Source organism: Coptis chinensis, chromosome 2, assembly GCF_015680905.1.
Source record: "Coptis chinensis isolate HL-2020 chromosome 2, ASM1568090v1, whole genome shotgun sequence".
Taxonomy (NCBI): Eukaryota; Viridiplantae; Streptophyta; class Magnoliopsida; order Ranunculales; family Ranunculaceae; genus Coptis; species Coptis chinensis.
The window spans coordinates 56002189-56020606 of NC_141457.1; positions in this window are offsets into that span (position 1 = coordinate 56002189).

An 18418-nucleotide genomic window follows, 5' to 3' on the forward strand; every position below is an offset into this window, starting at 1 on the left:
TGTCCGCTTTGACTTTTCAACTTTGATCGGGCTTTAAAAAGGTTTTTTCTCTTTGAATCTTGGTCTTTAATCATAGAACTTCTTAGCAACCAACCTTTGTTCCATTATCTCACAAAAGGGGAGCATTTCTGTACATATTCGACTCCAATGCCTGAAATACATAAGAACACGATAACAGTACTAACTCTTACTTATTAATCACATAATTGGTCAAAAAGCAATATTGTGCTACCGTCGGAATGGTAGCAGACTCCTCCTGTTGATTTGGAAATTACATGGAGGTATTCCCCCTCACTGTTCAGGAGGGGGAGATTGTTGGAGTTATCCCTCACATGAGGAGAAAAATGAGTTCAGTTTGCGTGGAGAGCTTGGCCAAGACGCGCTCAGTTAGTCTTGCTCAAAGGTGGCATGCCATGGACAACTTACAAGATTACTTTAATGGCAGCTCAACATTTACCTTGCCAAGTGCACACCAGCACCCATGCTGGCCTATTTTCGGCAGAATTCTATTTTTGTGGAACTGCGAGTTTGCAATATAAAGTTTGGGTTTTTGGCAAAACCTAACACGAAAAACACACAAAACACAGAGAGAAAACCCAATCTTGAAAGCAATCAAGATTGAGAGATAACCTTTATAGAAAGACAAGTCTGTAAAGAGAGAGGAGTGATCTAGTAAGGTGAAAGACTGAAAGGAGTGATTGTAATCTTTCTTTCCACTTTATAAAAGGATTAGCTCTTGTGGAAGTAGGCACCATTGGCCGAACCACGGTATATCTTTGTGTTGTGGTATGTGTTTTACTTCTTTACATTATTATCTGTTGTTAATAGTTGTTTAGAGAGTTGGGCATGTTAGCTAGGTTATAGTTGATATTTAGAATTTGTCTGGAATTGAAGTGAGTTCAAATACAAGTTATCGGTGTAGTGGGTATCGATTGATATCGGATTAAACCCCAACACAACATGTTGGCCACCGTATACAACACCTTTTGTATTTTGTTTCAAGTTTTAATATATTCTCACTTACCAAGCTAAAAAAAAAGAAACTCTGCCTAAAAACACTGTCGTTTGCTAATACAAAGGTCGGCTGGAAACCTTCTGTCAATGGTTCCAGCTCCAACCAGTATAATCCAGGGAGGTATGCTAGCCATAGTACCCAAAAAGGGACCCTGCGAATGCTGAAACTAGAACATTATGCTCCATGGCCCCAAATTGTGATATAGCCACGGGATCAAGGTGATAAGGTTTTTGAATATTACTAATAGATCGAGAAAGAGATTATGTTAACTCCATCTTCAATGGCCTTATCGTAGGCAGCAACAATATCAGCAGTGCTGCAAGAATAAATTGGCCAACATACCTTGTATACTACAATTCTGGATTTGGGTGCAATTCTAGTAGCCGTTCCAGGTGCATAACGAAAAAAGGATGCATTCACAACTACGCTTCCAGACACTGTAGAAGACGTGTGTGGAGTGTGGACCATGGCCTTCAAAGTCTCTTGGAGAATTATAACCTATAATTTCATCAGGTCCCCTGGAGAAAAATATGACTCCAACTAGTTTTCTGTTACAGTGCACCTTCGCGAAATTCTAGCCTTCACTGCGTTCTCCTTTCCAATGAGAGGGAATTGCAGAAAGACCATTGTCATTGTAACTTTGTCTTTCAGGCCATACGCCAGTATCAAAAACTCCAATGACGATTTCTGAACTGTAATTTGAATTTTTGATCAAGCCACTACGAGTTGGCACAAGAGGTTACTGTTAATCAGGCCAATGAACTGCAGTAAATGAGTTGTGTGAATCTGAAGTTTTTCATTTGGGAAAATGGCAAGAACTTCTGGGCGTGTGTTAAGTAGTTCAGCTTGCTATGAAGTTAACTCCGCAGCAAAACCATGAAAGACCTTTCTGTCAACATGGAGAAGACTACTTTGTTTGGAACTATTTTCCAAGTTGAGCGGGTTTACTGCGAGACTACTCAAGGTTGATTGGTACCAATTAATGTTCAACACCTGTGAATGTTGAAGGCCGGCTTCATATCATTTCTCACTCGAATTATGTACTTCTGAGACTCATTGTTGTTTGGTTGGCTGGACGAAGGTGAAGTAAGCATAGCACAGAAAACCAAAAACCAAAAAATCTCCATTGGAGAGAATTGAAACAAGAGACAGAGAGAATATTGGAGACAGAGGAATTAGTCTTGAGTTTAATAGATGAGTATGACTTTATAATGAAGTAATAGACTGAAAAGTACTAAATGCTTAGGAAGTGCTAAACGTTAATTTATTGAAGTGGTATTGTTGTGAGTGAGAAATTTTGGTCAGAGTTGTTTTGGTAATTTCAGATTCTCTTTCAATTTTTCATATTTAAGTACTAATATGAATTTCCTCTCCAGTATGCTTCTAATTGAACTACATGTGAGGGACTAATATTCACATCCAGTAAATATCAAACATGTGTCTAGCACAAATGGAACTACCGCGCTTTCCTCCAGGTCGCCAAATTACACCCCGCACCCTCAGCTATCTTCATAGCAACTCGCACAAAGAGTACGATCTCTTCAGAGAGATCTACCTACCAGTTTGACTAATATAGCGATCTCCAGAAGATCCACACTTGCTTATGCAATAACAGATGTTACAGGTGTCACCATCAAGACCGGACCTCCATATGCGCACTCCATTACTCCACCATAACTCGCCATCATGGCTCATTAAATAACATCAAGTCCATAACTTGACCTGACGCCCGCAGAGGAGGAAGCACGGACAACTTGCCTATATAAAGAGAAGAGGAACTACGTCTGACTTTATTCAAGTTTGGCTAAAGAACTTGATACGTAGGCAGCTCGCATCTATCGCAAACTTAGTCAACTCATACCAAATCCCCAATCTCCCTCCAATTCAAGACCTGTGAAGCCTAGACCAATTCGAGCATTTACATAATTAGCGCCGTCTGTGGCTCGATTTCTTGAGAAAAACCAATCTTCAACTCTAAAATACCTCAAGCCCACGAAGCATGGAAAGCCTACAAGAGCAAGTGAAGAGTCTGGTCAACCAGATGGGAACGATGAACGACAGCATCACCCTACTTCGCCAAGAAAACGCCGCGCTCAAAACTCAGGTCGCAATCCAAACACCAAACAGCAACACCGTTGAGGACGACATTCTCGAAGTAAACCAGTAAATCAACGAACTATTCTAGCGAATTGATCAGAGCACTGTTAAGCGAGATGCCACTCAGATCGTCTAGAAGATGCTAAAGACATATCGGGCTTCCCCGTTCATAACTAAGGTACTCAGTAAACCCTCTCCTCAAGACTTCATCTAATTAAGGTTTGAGATGTATGACGGCAGCACGTGTCCTGGTCAACACGTAGCTCGCTACATCCAAAGTTTTGCACTCTATAGTGCTCAGGAGTGGGACCATCTGCAATGTCGCCTGTTACCTGCCAGTCTCAAAAATGGCGCTCTGGATTGGCTCTATACACTAGAACCAAACTCGATTGAAAGTTTTGAAAAGCTCACTAACCAATTTGCTGGCCAGTACGTTCACAACCAGTGCAAAAAAGCCGACCTCAATTCACTCTTCCAGCTATCTGATAAGTGCTCAAAAAGTGCATTTTAACCCTCGATTATACCTCTTGTTTAGCCATCTTAGTGGACTAATAGTGTTTGTAAGTTATGTTTTATGATTCTACAGGTGAAAGAGAGAGTTTTGTAGAATATTAGAGAAAATGGGTAAAACGGAGCAATTCAGAGTATTAAAGATCACATGGGAAGTCCGTGGACAATCATGGAGAAGGCCAAGGAATTAAAGCTATTAAAGATGCAACTTGGACCTATTTTAAAGCCTATTTGGAAGCCCGAGGCCAAAGGATTCGTTGCTTGGACCAAAGCTCGCAAAAGAGGATAGAAGGATGGAGCAAAAGAGGGAAAATACACTTCCGCGTCTGGGACGCATGGATCGTGCGTCCAAACGCATGAAACGACACTGTAGCCACTTCCTTCTCAGTTTTGGAGACGAAGTTGGACTTTGAAAGAAGTTGATTTGTATTAGGAAACAAATGGCGATTTGGAATGCTTCTAGAACTCATTGTAACCACTATAAATAGAGGACCTAAGTTCCTCATGTAATTTGCCAATTCACTTATACTCTTGTCTCCAGAATTTGAGGCAGAAAGAGATTAACAATAAAAGATTCGGTTTTAACTAGTCGAGTCTTAATAAATTAGTCTTTCTAGTCTTATATTCTTCGACTCTTCTTCTTCTCATTCTTCGTGTTCTTCCTTCTATATGGAAGGTTAATCTTCTCCTTCAAGGGAGGAGATGAAGCCGATACTTAAGGTTTAATGATTCTTCTAGTTCATGGTGTTCTTCAATCAGGTTAGTTCTTTATGTTTTTAGTTATTAGTTTCATTGCCCACACCAGGGGATGGAAGTATAGAATAAGGTTTATGTTTTGCAATATTAATATCATGCTAGTGTTCTTTACTTTTCTTCTAGTAGTATAGTTCTTTAGAGTTAGGGAAGTATTCTTTGTATTGCCTTAGAAGGGGTAGCTCAGGGAGTGGCTGCCTAGGGGAAGTATTCTTTGTATTTGCCTTAAGTGGTGATTCATTGAATGGCCGCCCTATTAGGAAAATAGGAAGTACTCCTTGATGTTTCTCTTGGTAATACATTGAATGGCTGCTCGAGCTTACATAAAAGGAAAAAAGATATTAATAGCATAAACATAGGAACAACCTTAAGTAGAGTTAATTATTAACAATGTTTTTTCCAAGAGAGTATCGACACTCGCTCGATTGCCTAATTGTAGTTTACTTGTGAGAACAACCATGAAGCATAAAGTCACATATCAAAAGTATCGGTGGATTTTAATCTCTTGAATTCCCTCTCATATAAATTCTCAATAGTTTAGTTTAGTTTAGTTTAGCATTAGAATCTACAATATCTATAATCATAGTTTTTAATCTCTCAAACCCCCTTTCCAGTCATGTCCTTCATATAAACATACACTTAAAAGTGGAACGATACCCTACTCATCTTTTACTTATTGAGGGATAATTAGGTTTTGATACGGTTCTATTTTGTTCAACGACCATCATCCATCTACATCATCTATCTACATCATCCATACACCATCAATAAACACACACAAAAAAGCGCGTGTCACTGTCTCAGAAGAGTGACAAATTAATCCTCTCCTTCTTAGGACGATTCAAAATAGAGTTGATGTCCATGGAGAGTGGCCTCAAGGAGTTCGCCACCTTGGCCTTCACCAACACTATCCAGAAACACACTTGGCTATCCAGGTCGCTAATAAAAAAGCGTCTTGAAAAACTGAAAAACTTGTACATGCGCGTGGACAAGTACATCAAGCTGTAATAGGGGCTAGAATGTGAAGGTGAAAAAAAGGAGGTCACGGCAATCATAGATGCCGCCCCATCCTCCAATAAGTGACCCAAACCACAAGGACAGAAGTCTGGCACCAGAACGCACACCAAGTGCGAGTTTGTTGTCCTTACCCGATCTCCCAGTTACATACTGGAAAAAATCAAGAAAGCGTCCTACTTCAAACCTGAGGTGAATCGACCAAACGATACCCCCAGGCAAACCATACTGCGTTTTCCATAAGGCAAAGTGTCATTAGACCAACGAGTGTTGGGGGCTGAAGCATTAGCTCCAGGACCTCATTGAAATAGGGCATATCAAGCATTACACTGAGATTGCATATGGTGACCTATGCCATAAATTGATGGTTCGCAGAGAAAGAAGTTGAAGTCCAGCTCGTACTGACAACCGTCGAGGTCGCTCTCAGGTTCGCGGCTGCTCTATGGAGCAATCTCGACATGAGCATCGCCATCACTCTTCTGACAGAGACAACAATCGAACCATCAACATGATCACCTTCCAAGACCACTTTGTCACGTCCTCCAGGGAGAAAAGGAGATGAGTGGGCACTCTCCAAGAAATTTACCAGTTCTCCTCCTAAGCAGCCCCCCCCCCCCCCCCATTCCATGCACAAGCAGCCGCAACTCAAGAGACATAACCTTCACTGAAGCCGACCTCAACAAGGTATGCCTCCCACACAATGACGATCTGGTTGTCCACGTCAAAATTAGCGACTGGATAGTCAAACACGTCCTGATAGACCCAGGCAGCTCGTGTGACATCTTGTTCTACCAAACCCTCAAGGAAATGAACCTACCCAAGTCAGTTCTGATAGATCCAATAGCCCCCCTCTATGGCTTCAATGGATCTTGAGCTGACCTAATCGAAGACATCATTCTACCTGTTTTAGTAAGGTTGCGGGAAGACAAGGTCACCATCAACACACGTTTCAGCATCCTGGATGTCAACTCGTCCTACACTACCATCTTAGGACGACGTTGGATCCACAAGATGCAAGTAGTGCCATCAACACTCCATCAAGTATTACGCTTCCCAGGCCCTAAAGGCATAATGGAGCTTTGAAGCAACCAGCTCAATACTCACAACTGTAATCAGATCCTCTCAGTCGACAATCCCATTGGGGCTTCACTCAGAAACAATGGAGAGATCACAAAAACCAAACTGGGAAAATACTTCATTGCTGAAGTCAAAACCTTTACAAAGGATCCACCTGCCGAACTGGCGAAGGAGAACGCTAGGGGCTCCTCCAAGACCCCAGAGGTCGCCCAACAGATTTAGGACAAAGAAGCATCACAAGAGACCAAAACCCCTAAGGTCGCTCAACGCACCAGTATGGCTACTCAGTCCGAACTCAAGGAGAAGGTCAACCTGGGAACCGAGGAAGACCCTAAGTTTGTTTATGTAGGAGTTAACCTTGATCCTACTCTCAAGGCTCAACTTGTAAGCTTTTTATCCCTAAATAAAGATGTTTTTTCTTGGTCGTACATCGATGTCCCTGGAATTGATCATAATATTTCATGTCATAAATTAAATGCTAACCCAAACGCCAAACCAGTTCGTCAGTGATCAGCTCCCAAATGTGCATTTTATTACCCTTACATTACTGCATTACAACCCTTCTTACGCATAATGAAAAAACAACTCATAGCTTTTATTGCATTTTTCAGGTTATAGAGAAATTCAAACCACTTATCATAAAAGCTGCATCTTAGCATCAAAAGGAGCCTTAATTACGCTTATTATGAAGACTCGAAGCTGCTATGAAAAAGTGCTAAAAAAGTCAAAGTCAAAGGTCAAGGACTCATAACCAAATAGCTGAAAGTCAAGTCCTCAACTCAAAAGACCAGAGATAGATGTCCTTAACACAAAAAAAAAAATCTCTAAAACCTATCTTGATCAAGAAGAAATCAAAAGGCAAAAGCATAAAGCAAAGGGTGAGGTGTCTCAAATGTAATGGAGAAGGGCAAATCAGTTATTTGCATAAAGTAGGGGTATAAGAACTAAAAGTTAGGGAGAGAGAATACACCTAGACTTATTCTAGTGCCATGGAGGATTTATTTTCTAGTCATTTTCATTCAAGTTAATTTACTTTTTGTTCTTCATTTTTCATTCAAGTCATTGACTTTTTGTTCTTCAATCAATCAATCATTTATTTTCTTTGTTGTTCTTCTTTCAAGTTATATTTCCAATCATTTAAACAACTTAGTCTCTTCAAACTTCTTTAATACAATAGATTTAAACTATACAAACGCCAAGTATTACCAGCGAACTGGCATCGCTTTCTCACAAAAATTCAAAAACTCATAAGTTAATTTAATCGGCCTAAATTAATACACTAATCTAATCATATAATTGAACCGCAAGCGCACAGCTATCGTTGAAAATAGTTGCAGCAAACAGGTCGATCCCACAGGGATTGCTACTTAGGACAAACGAGTATTAAAATTATACTTAACTAATTCAAACAATATTCTTTTTATGGAAAATTGAATTAACTACTCACTAAACTATTTAAACTACGAAAACTATAAACTAAATAATTGGGTTTTATCAAATGGAGAGAATTCTAGGACTGTTGAATCCACCTTAGACTCTGTTTATATTTCTAGGAGTAATTTTAATATTCAGATTTATCTGGTAGTACGAGGGAAAGGTAACCCCTTGCTTTCTCGAAGATATGATCGTGACAACTCTTAACTAAACATGTATCTTCTAAAAGTTCACTACTAATAATCAAACTCAAAAGATTACTCGTCTTTTTACGGCACGAGTAACATCTAAACTTGATACAAATAGTTAAAACAGACTTAATCAATAACGACGAATATCGAACTATATCGCAGGTGTGACATACTATATGAAAGATAAATTCTTGCTATCAAATTACGAACTTAGAAGAATATAACGATATTAAACCAACTGGAAATCATCAAAATCAATCCCAATACACAAACAGTAATCTAAAGTTTCATCAAAGTCCTAGACAAAGTTTAGTTACACATGATAATAATAGAACTAAAATTAAAGTAAGGTAAAGAAAAACTCATGTCGACAGTAAGTTCGGCTTGGCCTTCCTTCTTCTCGCTCTTCGGCTCTCTGTTCTTCTGTGTTGTGGAGAGCTCCCTCAACTCTCTGTCTCCGCTGTTTATATATTGGACTAACCCCAAGAGTTTGATTCTAATTAGAAAGTTTGGAGTTCGGTGGAACATATGCGAGCGATTCGGAATCGAATTGCAAACCCAAAGATCGACCTGCTCACATCTCTTAGGAATTGGATACTGTTTTTCTCCCAAAAAATGGAATTAGAAATAAGGGTTTAAGCCCATGGGTGATTAGATGGTGCGACTCTACTAAAATAGTGGTAGATTAGATATGGTGTTGGCTAATAGGTGGGGTTTTGGGTTTTGTTCGTAAGATAAGAACATAGAAATGGGAAAGATAGGTGCTGGTGATCCAGTGCTCCAAGTAGCTAGGTAATAGCAAGGCGTAAAAAACCAATGGCCTGGTGGGTTGCGGGCTTTAAAGTGTATATGGGCTGGTCTATTTAGGTGCTAAGAAATGGTAGGTACACATGGTCCGGTTTTTAGCTAATGGGCCTAAACTTAACTTTGGCCCATATTTTGACAAACATATCCATTCCTCACTTTGATAGTCATGTGCCCACTAATAAACTTCTAACCAGCTCACCAGTTTCCGCATTCTCCCAAACCATCACATTAATTTCTTGCCAGACCACAAACAATTCCATATTTTTCATTGGTGCATTCTACTTCCTGTTATTCTTTTATATCCTCTTTTCTTTCCTTAGCCCAATATTCACAAGCCCAACTAAAGGAAAATAATAACCCAGTAGTTCACCAATACTGTTTCGGGCACCTCTACTGAACTGCACAACCCTGCCAGGCCAACCAAACCAGGGGAACTAATGCACTGACATCCCGAATCTCGAAAGTTTCCACACTTTTAATCATGTTAAGTCCAATTCCTGTAAAATCACCAAAAATATACTAACTATATCAAACAAATAAATTAAACGAACTAACTAATATAAAATTGAGCGTAAATATAAAGCATTTATGTGCTTATCAACAACCTCATCCCAGCTCCCAGTTGCCCCTCACAAATAACTACCCCATAACCCCTCAGAACGAATTCTATACCATACACGCTCTCTACAACACTTAGGTTATGGATTTCTAGGTCACTCACATGTATATCGTACGCTTCCTTCAAATCTACAAAGTTGTTTACAACACTTTTATCTACAATCCTAGGCGGAAAACCACTAGACGATGGAGCCGCACCAGAACTCGCGCTACTTATAGCAACAACAAAGTCAGATTTAACATCTTCCTCCACACTTTCAAACCCTAGCGACTCATCTCTCACCTCATCAGATCAGGTATCATCCGAATCAGACATGGTGCTGTTTCTTTATCTTTCTTTTTACAAAACAAAATATGTACACAAACCTAGCTACTAGAGCAGATGAGAAATAAAAAATGGAAGAAACTAACATGACTCTCTAACTATTTTCCAATGCTGAAGAACTGAAGAAGCAATGACCGTTCTGATCTCCAAAATCATTTTATCCAAGCAAAACCTTTTTAGTTCCCAATGCACGCCATCATTATCCTAAGCCCTAGAATGACACGTACCCTTATGCATTGTCTTTTCAAATCTCCACAAAACGAGGCAGTTACTATTCCTAGTTAAAACCGCTCACATCGTCACATGTGCCATACACGTGCTATCGAACTCTCTTAGCAGCTCGCTCTGCTGAACATAACGACCTACTGAGATGGGGCTGTGTGAGGGACTAATATTCACATCCAATAAATATCAAACACGTGTCTAGTACAAGTGGACCTACCACGCACTCCTTCAGGTAGCCAAATTGCACCCCGCACCCTCAGCTCATTTCATAGCAACTTGCACAAAGAGTACGATCTCTTCAGAGAGATCTACCTACCAGTTTGACTAATATAGCGATCTCCAGAAGATCCACACTTGCTCATGCAATAACAGATAGTAATGTATGCCACAGCTATCACCATCGAGATCTCTAGTTGCGCACTCCATTACTCTACCACAACTTGTCATCATGGCTCATTAAATGACATCAAGTCCAGAACTTGACCTGATGCGGGAGAGGAGGAAGCGCGGGCAACTTGCCTATATAAAGAGAAGAGGAACTACGTCTAACTTTATTTAAGTTTGGCTAAAGAACTTGATACGTAGGTAGCTCGCATCTATCGTGAACTCAGTCAACTCATACCAAATCCCCAATCTCCCTCCAATTCAAGACCTGTGAAGCCTACACCAATTTGAGCCTTTACACTACATTATATCCCTTTGAGTGGCATTTTAGGTACATTACTTGCTTTGTCAATTGAGGCATATGCTATCGTTTACTTCATCAAATGGCGATAAATCACCTTGTCAAGATGAGATGTACTGTTCATTAACATTGTTACAAATTACATTCAAGATTCCTGATGTTCATGATAACATTGTTCTAAATCACATTCAAGTTTGATGTAAATGTGAGAGTGAGATAAGATATGGTCACATGGTTAGAAATCACTTTCAAGTTTAGTTCATCATAATTACATACCATGATCTCAAAGAGAATCTATATAAAAAAAAAATGGAAATGTTTAGAGGTTAGGCCAACCTCAACCTGCATTAATATCAGAATCTATTGTATACAGTACCATTAGCATCATCTACTAATATTACAGATAATCTCTTATCAAAAGGCCCTATACTATAGTTTACACTATGATTACTCATGTTACAAGTCTTTGCCATGAAGGCAGCAGCTCTATTAGTTTCCCTGAAGATGTGGTTGAATTCAATCCTCTCAAAGCATTGCATTGCGTAAAAAAAAAGGTGCCGACTAGTAAAGTCGGTAAAACCTTTGGGTGATGATACCAGAGGTCTGGGGCTCGAACCCCACCAACATCAAAGATTTTTTGATCTCATTTAAAACAGGCTTTCCAAATATATATATATATATATATATATATATATATATATATATATATATATATATATATATATATATATATATAGGTGTCGACCGCAAAGTCGGTAAAACCTTTGGGTGATGATACCAGAGGTATGGGGCTCAAACCCTGCCAGCATCAAAGAGTTACTGATCACATTTAAAACAGGCTTACCAATAAAAAAAAACTACATTAAGACATAACCAAGGTGTTGGTTCTAGTCCCTTTAGTATGTTGATTGTTCTCTTGGAACCTGAGTTGATTTCCAATTACCTTATACCTATCATGCTTACTGCCTTGATACCTTCCGTGATACCCAGTAGTTCCTGAAGCAAGGTTGACTTGTATTTGGAGCTATTGTTGTATGTTAGAAAAGCATTTCCATCTTTATCTCTAATCATTCCTCCATATCCAACACACTACGGTTGCAGAGTTCCATCAGGGTTGAGCATGAAGGAGCTAGGTTTCTACCAAACACATTGATTCACCATTCTAGAGATCCATACAGTTTGTAACCCCAACAAGCTCACCATTCTTCTAGTCTCGTCAGAATCTGAAATCTTCATGAGAACTTGTTGCAAGTAGTTTTTCATCTTTTTCGAAGTGTCCCAGGCAACATGGAGAGCAGTGTGTTGTTTTCCTTTGAATCTTCTATTGTTCCTTTCGCTCCAGATATCATACACCATAGCGCACACCATAACTCTAATAATCTTAACTACAGTAGTGTTGTTTCTTGTGATCCTTGATATCATACCGTTCATGATTAGATTCCATCACTGTAAGGTTTAAGCCTAGGTGTCTCTTTACCTCAGACCATATATCCTTTACATATAGACCTATATAGAACTTTGAATCCACTTTTGGCTTGGAATTGTGATATGGTGTGTTATGTACACTAGCCAGAAAATGCACGTGCTTGCACGTGGGTGACAAAAAAACTTACTAAAAACGTAAAAAGTACATGTACACAGTTTCCCATCTACAATTTTTCATGAATTATAACACCATCTCCATATATATCCTTTAAAACTGCATGTTAAAACTATATGAATTGTAAGACACTATCATCATGACAAAAAGAGGAGTAGGAAATGCACAAATTGAACCTCAAATTAGCGATCATACCACTTTAGGGCGTTGAAAATGTTGACCCATGTTGTATTCAAAAATAGGACGTCAGACCCAGGACACTTGCTGATGTCAGCGATAAAATGTGAATTTCCTACTATTCCCTTCTTCGTTTCTCCTATTAATACCATTTTACCTTGAGTTATGATAAAGACAAATCATTCTCTCCTTCAATTAGAGCGCTAATCTTACCAACCGTCAAAATAGAGAGTGTAGTATTTCAAAATTCCGCGTAGCTTAAAAAACTAAAAGAGTTTGACGAGGCTTTTGAATGCTGCCTTTTGAGTTTTGAATACACAGTAATTGAAAAAGAGAAAACGCCCGAAGTCTTCTCTCTTGTCTCTATTCCTTGGCTTTGTGAACTCCTCTCTACTCTCTCCTCTCTCTATCTTTTCATGGCCAAACTGTAAATCATTTTCGTTGGTCAGAAATCTTGCTGTTGTGTATCACTGCAAATTACGAAGAAATCAAATGAAAAAAACACGACAAAATTTGCTTTGTCGTTAATTTGGCAAATTTAGATCAAATTTGAGAGTTAAAGTGGTATTGCAACATAGTTTCCAACAATACTAACAATACTTCTTAAGAAAAAAAATAAATACCATGGATTGAGAATTGTATGGATATGTTCCCATCCTATGTATTTGTTTACACCATGTTCGCTATGTCTTTTGTACAAAAGCAAAAGCATCCAGAAAAGATATAGCAATGCCCACCTATACCCAACTATTGCTTCCATCACACACAAATAGGATTTGCACAAAAATATTGATAGCGATCCATGTACGAAAAATTGAAGACCATCATCTCGATAACTACTATAATCTTTAAAAAACCAAAAGAATTGAGTCCATACCATTTGCTTCCATATCCCTTCATATTCTATAAACCTGCAAAATGAAGTTGTTCTAAAACTAATAAGAAATATTAAGGGCAGTTGATTACATTTCCTGAAGGGGCTCATTAAGATCAATGAATGTGTTCCCATAGGTTGTTGTTGATTCCTACAACATAAATAATAATAATAATAATAATAATAATTAAGACAACTTGAGTAATATTAACAAAGCAAGACTTTTCGTACTTACCCGATTGAAAGTTTGAGTTGGATAGCTTTGGCCAACAATTGGTGATTGTTGCACATTACTTTCACCAAGACCCTACACAATTTGGCTCAAAAAGCAAGAATAGTCTGTAAACATGAGTAAGATGAAGAGATCTTTTCATTACCTAACTAGAATTATAGGGCTCAAGATTAGTCTTCGTAGCACAAGCTTCAACATTTTGGCCTGAAACAAGTAAATACCAATAACTGAACATGAGTTAAACATGAATGCACATGACGGTTTTACTTGATGTATTGAGTTGCTCATACCTCTTTTCCTTTTCCTTCCTTGGCTCATTTTAGACGTATCAGTGGATATTACAACTGAAGATTGTTGATTGCACAAGCTAACAACACAAGATTTATCATATAGGAATCAGTTCAACAAATACAAAGCTAAGAATGACTATAATTTACTATGATTTAGTGTCTGGCTTGGAGCTCTTTTTGTTCTTGTCTTGCCATATATGATGGTATTCTTTTTTGTCTCCCCTTGTGCTTCAAAATGGGTGGATCAACTAGTGGCTTAATTTGCTTTGTCCATATGGCTCCTTAAACATTTTTGGCTATCATTAAGTCCACTTTCAATATGATTTAGAGAACTGATTCTCATATTTTTCATTATAGACTCAACTTCTTTTAATACTTGATGGAAACCCGACATTGCTATCTTGTAAACTTTGATAGACGTAGCACCTTTAGTAGCGATATTAACAGCTTCAAAACAAAGGCTACTAAATCTGCTTGTATTAGCCCTATGACAATCAGCTACTATCTCCCATCCCTCTTTGTTTGTAACTGATCCAGACTTTGCATCCCTAGTCCATCTCTTTAATATATATTGATGAGGAAGGTGCAAAACATCCATAACAACAAAAATCTTCAAACATGCCTATAGAAGTAACCGGCAAATTCATACAATAGACAACTACAAGTGGCACTATTGTCTTCACAGTCAAAACTTACTGTTGGAAAAGTGTTTTCATGGCCCAATCTCCACACACGAATGAAATGTGGACCTTGTCCCAACTTCCTCAACTTTTTTTTGACGATATGAAAAACTTTCATGTAACTGATCCCGAAACCTTGTAAATATTTCTCTTGTGTAAATTTCTACAACTTCCTTCTCAATTTCCATTGAAAATCTCAAAGCACACTTTATATAATTGGTTTCATAGGCCTCGTCACTTTCAGCCTCCCTTCTAACAATGACAGCCATTTGGTATTGTTTCATAAATGTCAACAAGGGCAAACTACTTTTCAAGTAACCATCGAAGTATGCATTTATACTTTCACTGAGTTGGGTTGTGTACATGGCTACAAAAAATATGTCACAAGCATAAATAGATGCCTACTTTTGTCTCTTTTCATAAAGCCTTGCTAACCACTTGTTCCCTTCTAAGTCATACATTTCAATCATCTCTTTCCAACTAAGCTCAAACTCTTCGATCATCGGTCTCGTTCCCATACAAACAATACATGAAGTCATCCCAAAAGCCTTTTTTTGAATTAATCACATGTGACAAATTTGTCTTTGTATTTCTAGTAATATGTCATGTACAAAAGCGATGGCGTGTACCTGGTAATACCTTTTCTATTGCTCCTCCAATCCTTAATTCTTGATCGGTAAGAATCACTCTTAACTTGGTTGCTTACCATTCATTTACCTCATCCACATTTCATAACCCATTCAAATGACTCCTCGCATTCATTGTAAAGCATCGCACCTCCAAATATTATTGTTTGGAAATAATTATTGATGCCGACAATTGGTATAAATGGCATGCCATATCTATTTGTCCCATATGTAGGATCAAAACAAACAACATCCCCAAAATAATGATAATCCATCATTGATTGCACATCAGCCCAAAAAAAATGCTCGGTATGTCTATCTGAATCAATTTGGATAGAGTGAAAGAATGATGGATTATCCACTTCTTGACGCTCGAAGAATTCAAGAACAGACTGTGCATCTCCCACTAAAAGCTCATGGATGTCTTCGAATTTTACCAAAAAGGTTTCTGGCATCTCTTTCATTGTAGCCAACATTGCAGCTTCCTCCAACTTCAGTTCCCATGTATCGCATCATAAGATTTGTTTTGATCCCAGCTAACTGCATGTTCTGAAACACACGTTCTTGCTCTTCCGCTATCTTCCTTGAAGACCTCAGTTTGTGCCTTTTAGTCGGAGTTACAAGTGGATGATTGTGTTCTTCGATAACTCGAGAGACAATCCAAGTTTTGTCATCTTTTGTTCGGGTGTACATTATCGCATTGCATCCTGCCTGTTCTTGAATTGGATCTATTTTTCTGCCTTTCTTCAAACGGTTTTGAAGAATTGCTAAAACCTTGGAGTGAACAACAGTACGAGCATGCATTAATTTCTTTTGTGCATTGAGATTTAGAAGTCGAGCACCTCCTAACGCTGAATCCAATCCACCTTGCATAATTTTTGTAATAATTATATGCCTCATCTGGTGAATCAAATTCAATGCCAACACATAGACATAATTTATCCGTTTTATCTTCATAATCTCCCTCTTCTATTTCAACAATTTGAGACCCATTTATATTATTTTCAGCAACATCATCCTTGGCTTCATCAAAATCTTCAGAATTATAATTGCCATCCCCATAAATCTCTTCAAATTGATCTGGGTCAGTAAAAACTTCTTCATTCCCTTTAATGTTATCAAAACCAAAATCAATAGAAAAAATTATTGACATGGGTACTGGACTATAGTGGATTTTACATTATAGGTATTGTATTATATTTTTTGCAAAATAGGATTCCGTATATTTCAAATATTGCTAATATGGGTACTTGTTATGTACGTTGTTAAGTATTTATACGTATTTGATGATTTGGCAAACGGAGTTAACTAATTTTTCAACGGTCAAAATTTGTTTGCTTCATAATTGTACAACAGTCAAAATTTGAAATTAGTTGACTCCGTTTGCCAAATCATCCAATACATATAAATACTTAACAGCGTACATAACGAGTACCCATATTAGCAATATTTGAAATATACGGTACCCTATTTTTCAAAAAAAAAAATACTACATTACCCATAATGTAAAATCCACTATAGTTCAGTACCCATGTTAATAATTTTTTCAAATCAATATTGTATTGGTTTGGCAGAAAAAATATGAAGTTGGGAATGAGTTACTTGATAGAAAATCGAATTCCATAGAATGGCTAGTAAAGAAGGACACTAGCTAGAAAACATAAACTAAGGATTTCGGACGATTGTTCAACAAATCAGGCGGTGGTCAGTTGCCAAAACTAAAAGAGGGAAGGCGGCAATTTTCTAACTGGGTTGGGTTTATGATTAGATCGTTTAAGCAGTTGACCCAATGCGGAACCGGTTAGTTCGGGAGGTTTTTTATTAAACCCGAATGAACCGGACGGTTAGCCAGTGGGCCGAGCCAATACCAGTCTGGCTAATTCTGCTATTCTTAGAAATCTAAAATATATTGTTTACAAGCTAGCAGACTCGAACCTTGGTTCCACTACTGACTTATCTTATTCTTCAACTGATGTGCCACATTTTCCACAAAGTGTTGCTGATATATGTAGGTATATATATAAATTTACTACAAGTAGTGACCCATTGGTCCAACCACGTACTAACCTAGTGACCCATTCCCTTCACCCGGTTGACCACTGGGCTGGGTTTGATAACACTACTATTTTTTAGTTCTATATCCCATCTGGGTATGAGCTATCCATTTGGACGGCTTGGACGGCTATAAGCAAAGTGCACATTGATTCAAGGAGATCTCTCCTTATCAGTTCCCTTTTACCTATTTAAAATACGTGTAATTACTTTCTTACCCTTTTGTACTTAATTAACCTCTCTAAAACCTCTCTTTTTCAAAACCAATTTTTGTTCCTCTCGTCCTTTCCTTCTCTCTGCCATATCTCTTTATCGATTTTCTCTTCCATCCTCAAAATCCCTTCCTAAGCATTAGGAGGTTTCGCTTGTCTTGAAACTCACGGGAGAAAATTTGTGTTGCATGTTTGGAAGGAAACTTTGGTTTTTGCATAACTTATGGTAAACAAGTGAGTACCTTTTTTTCGTTTTTATCATAAATAGTTAGTGATGGTGATGGCAATTCAAGTTGTTATGGAGGGTGGAGGTGGTGGTGGTGGTGGTGGTGGAGAAGTGTTCAATAAAAAAAAATATTAACTACCTAAGCTCCACCCTTGGATTAAATGAATGAGATGATGTCATGTGTAATTTTTAATAATTGGTCCTACTCTTAATAGCAATATTTGCAGTTTGGTCCTCAAATAGGTCACGTGTACAATATGTGCAGGGTATTATGGGCATTTTCAAAAAAATATGGATGGAATAGACGTGAGTCGTTCGGTCAACTCACAGTTAAGGCAAAGTCAACGCACTTTAACGGCAATTTTGGACCAAAGTGCAATAAACAATTAATTGTGGATCAAATCCTAATACCACTATTATCACTAGGACCAAAATGCAAAAACCCAAAAAAAAATAATACAATACTATAACTCAAAAACTATGATAGCATATGGAGAAAAACAATATTAAAAAATTTCTATTATAGATCAATTTTGTTATAGTGATAAGCACGCACCGTCTACTCGTTTTTTTTCTATTTCACGCAGAAGGAATGCTTCACCAATGGCCATTTCAGGCTAGTAGTAGTAGTAATTAATAGTGTATGTAACGAACATCCTATCAAGTATGTGATGTGCACGCAGACACACAGTCCACAC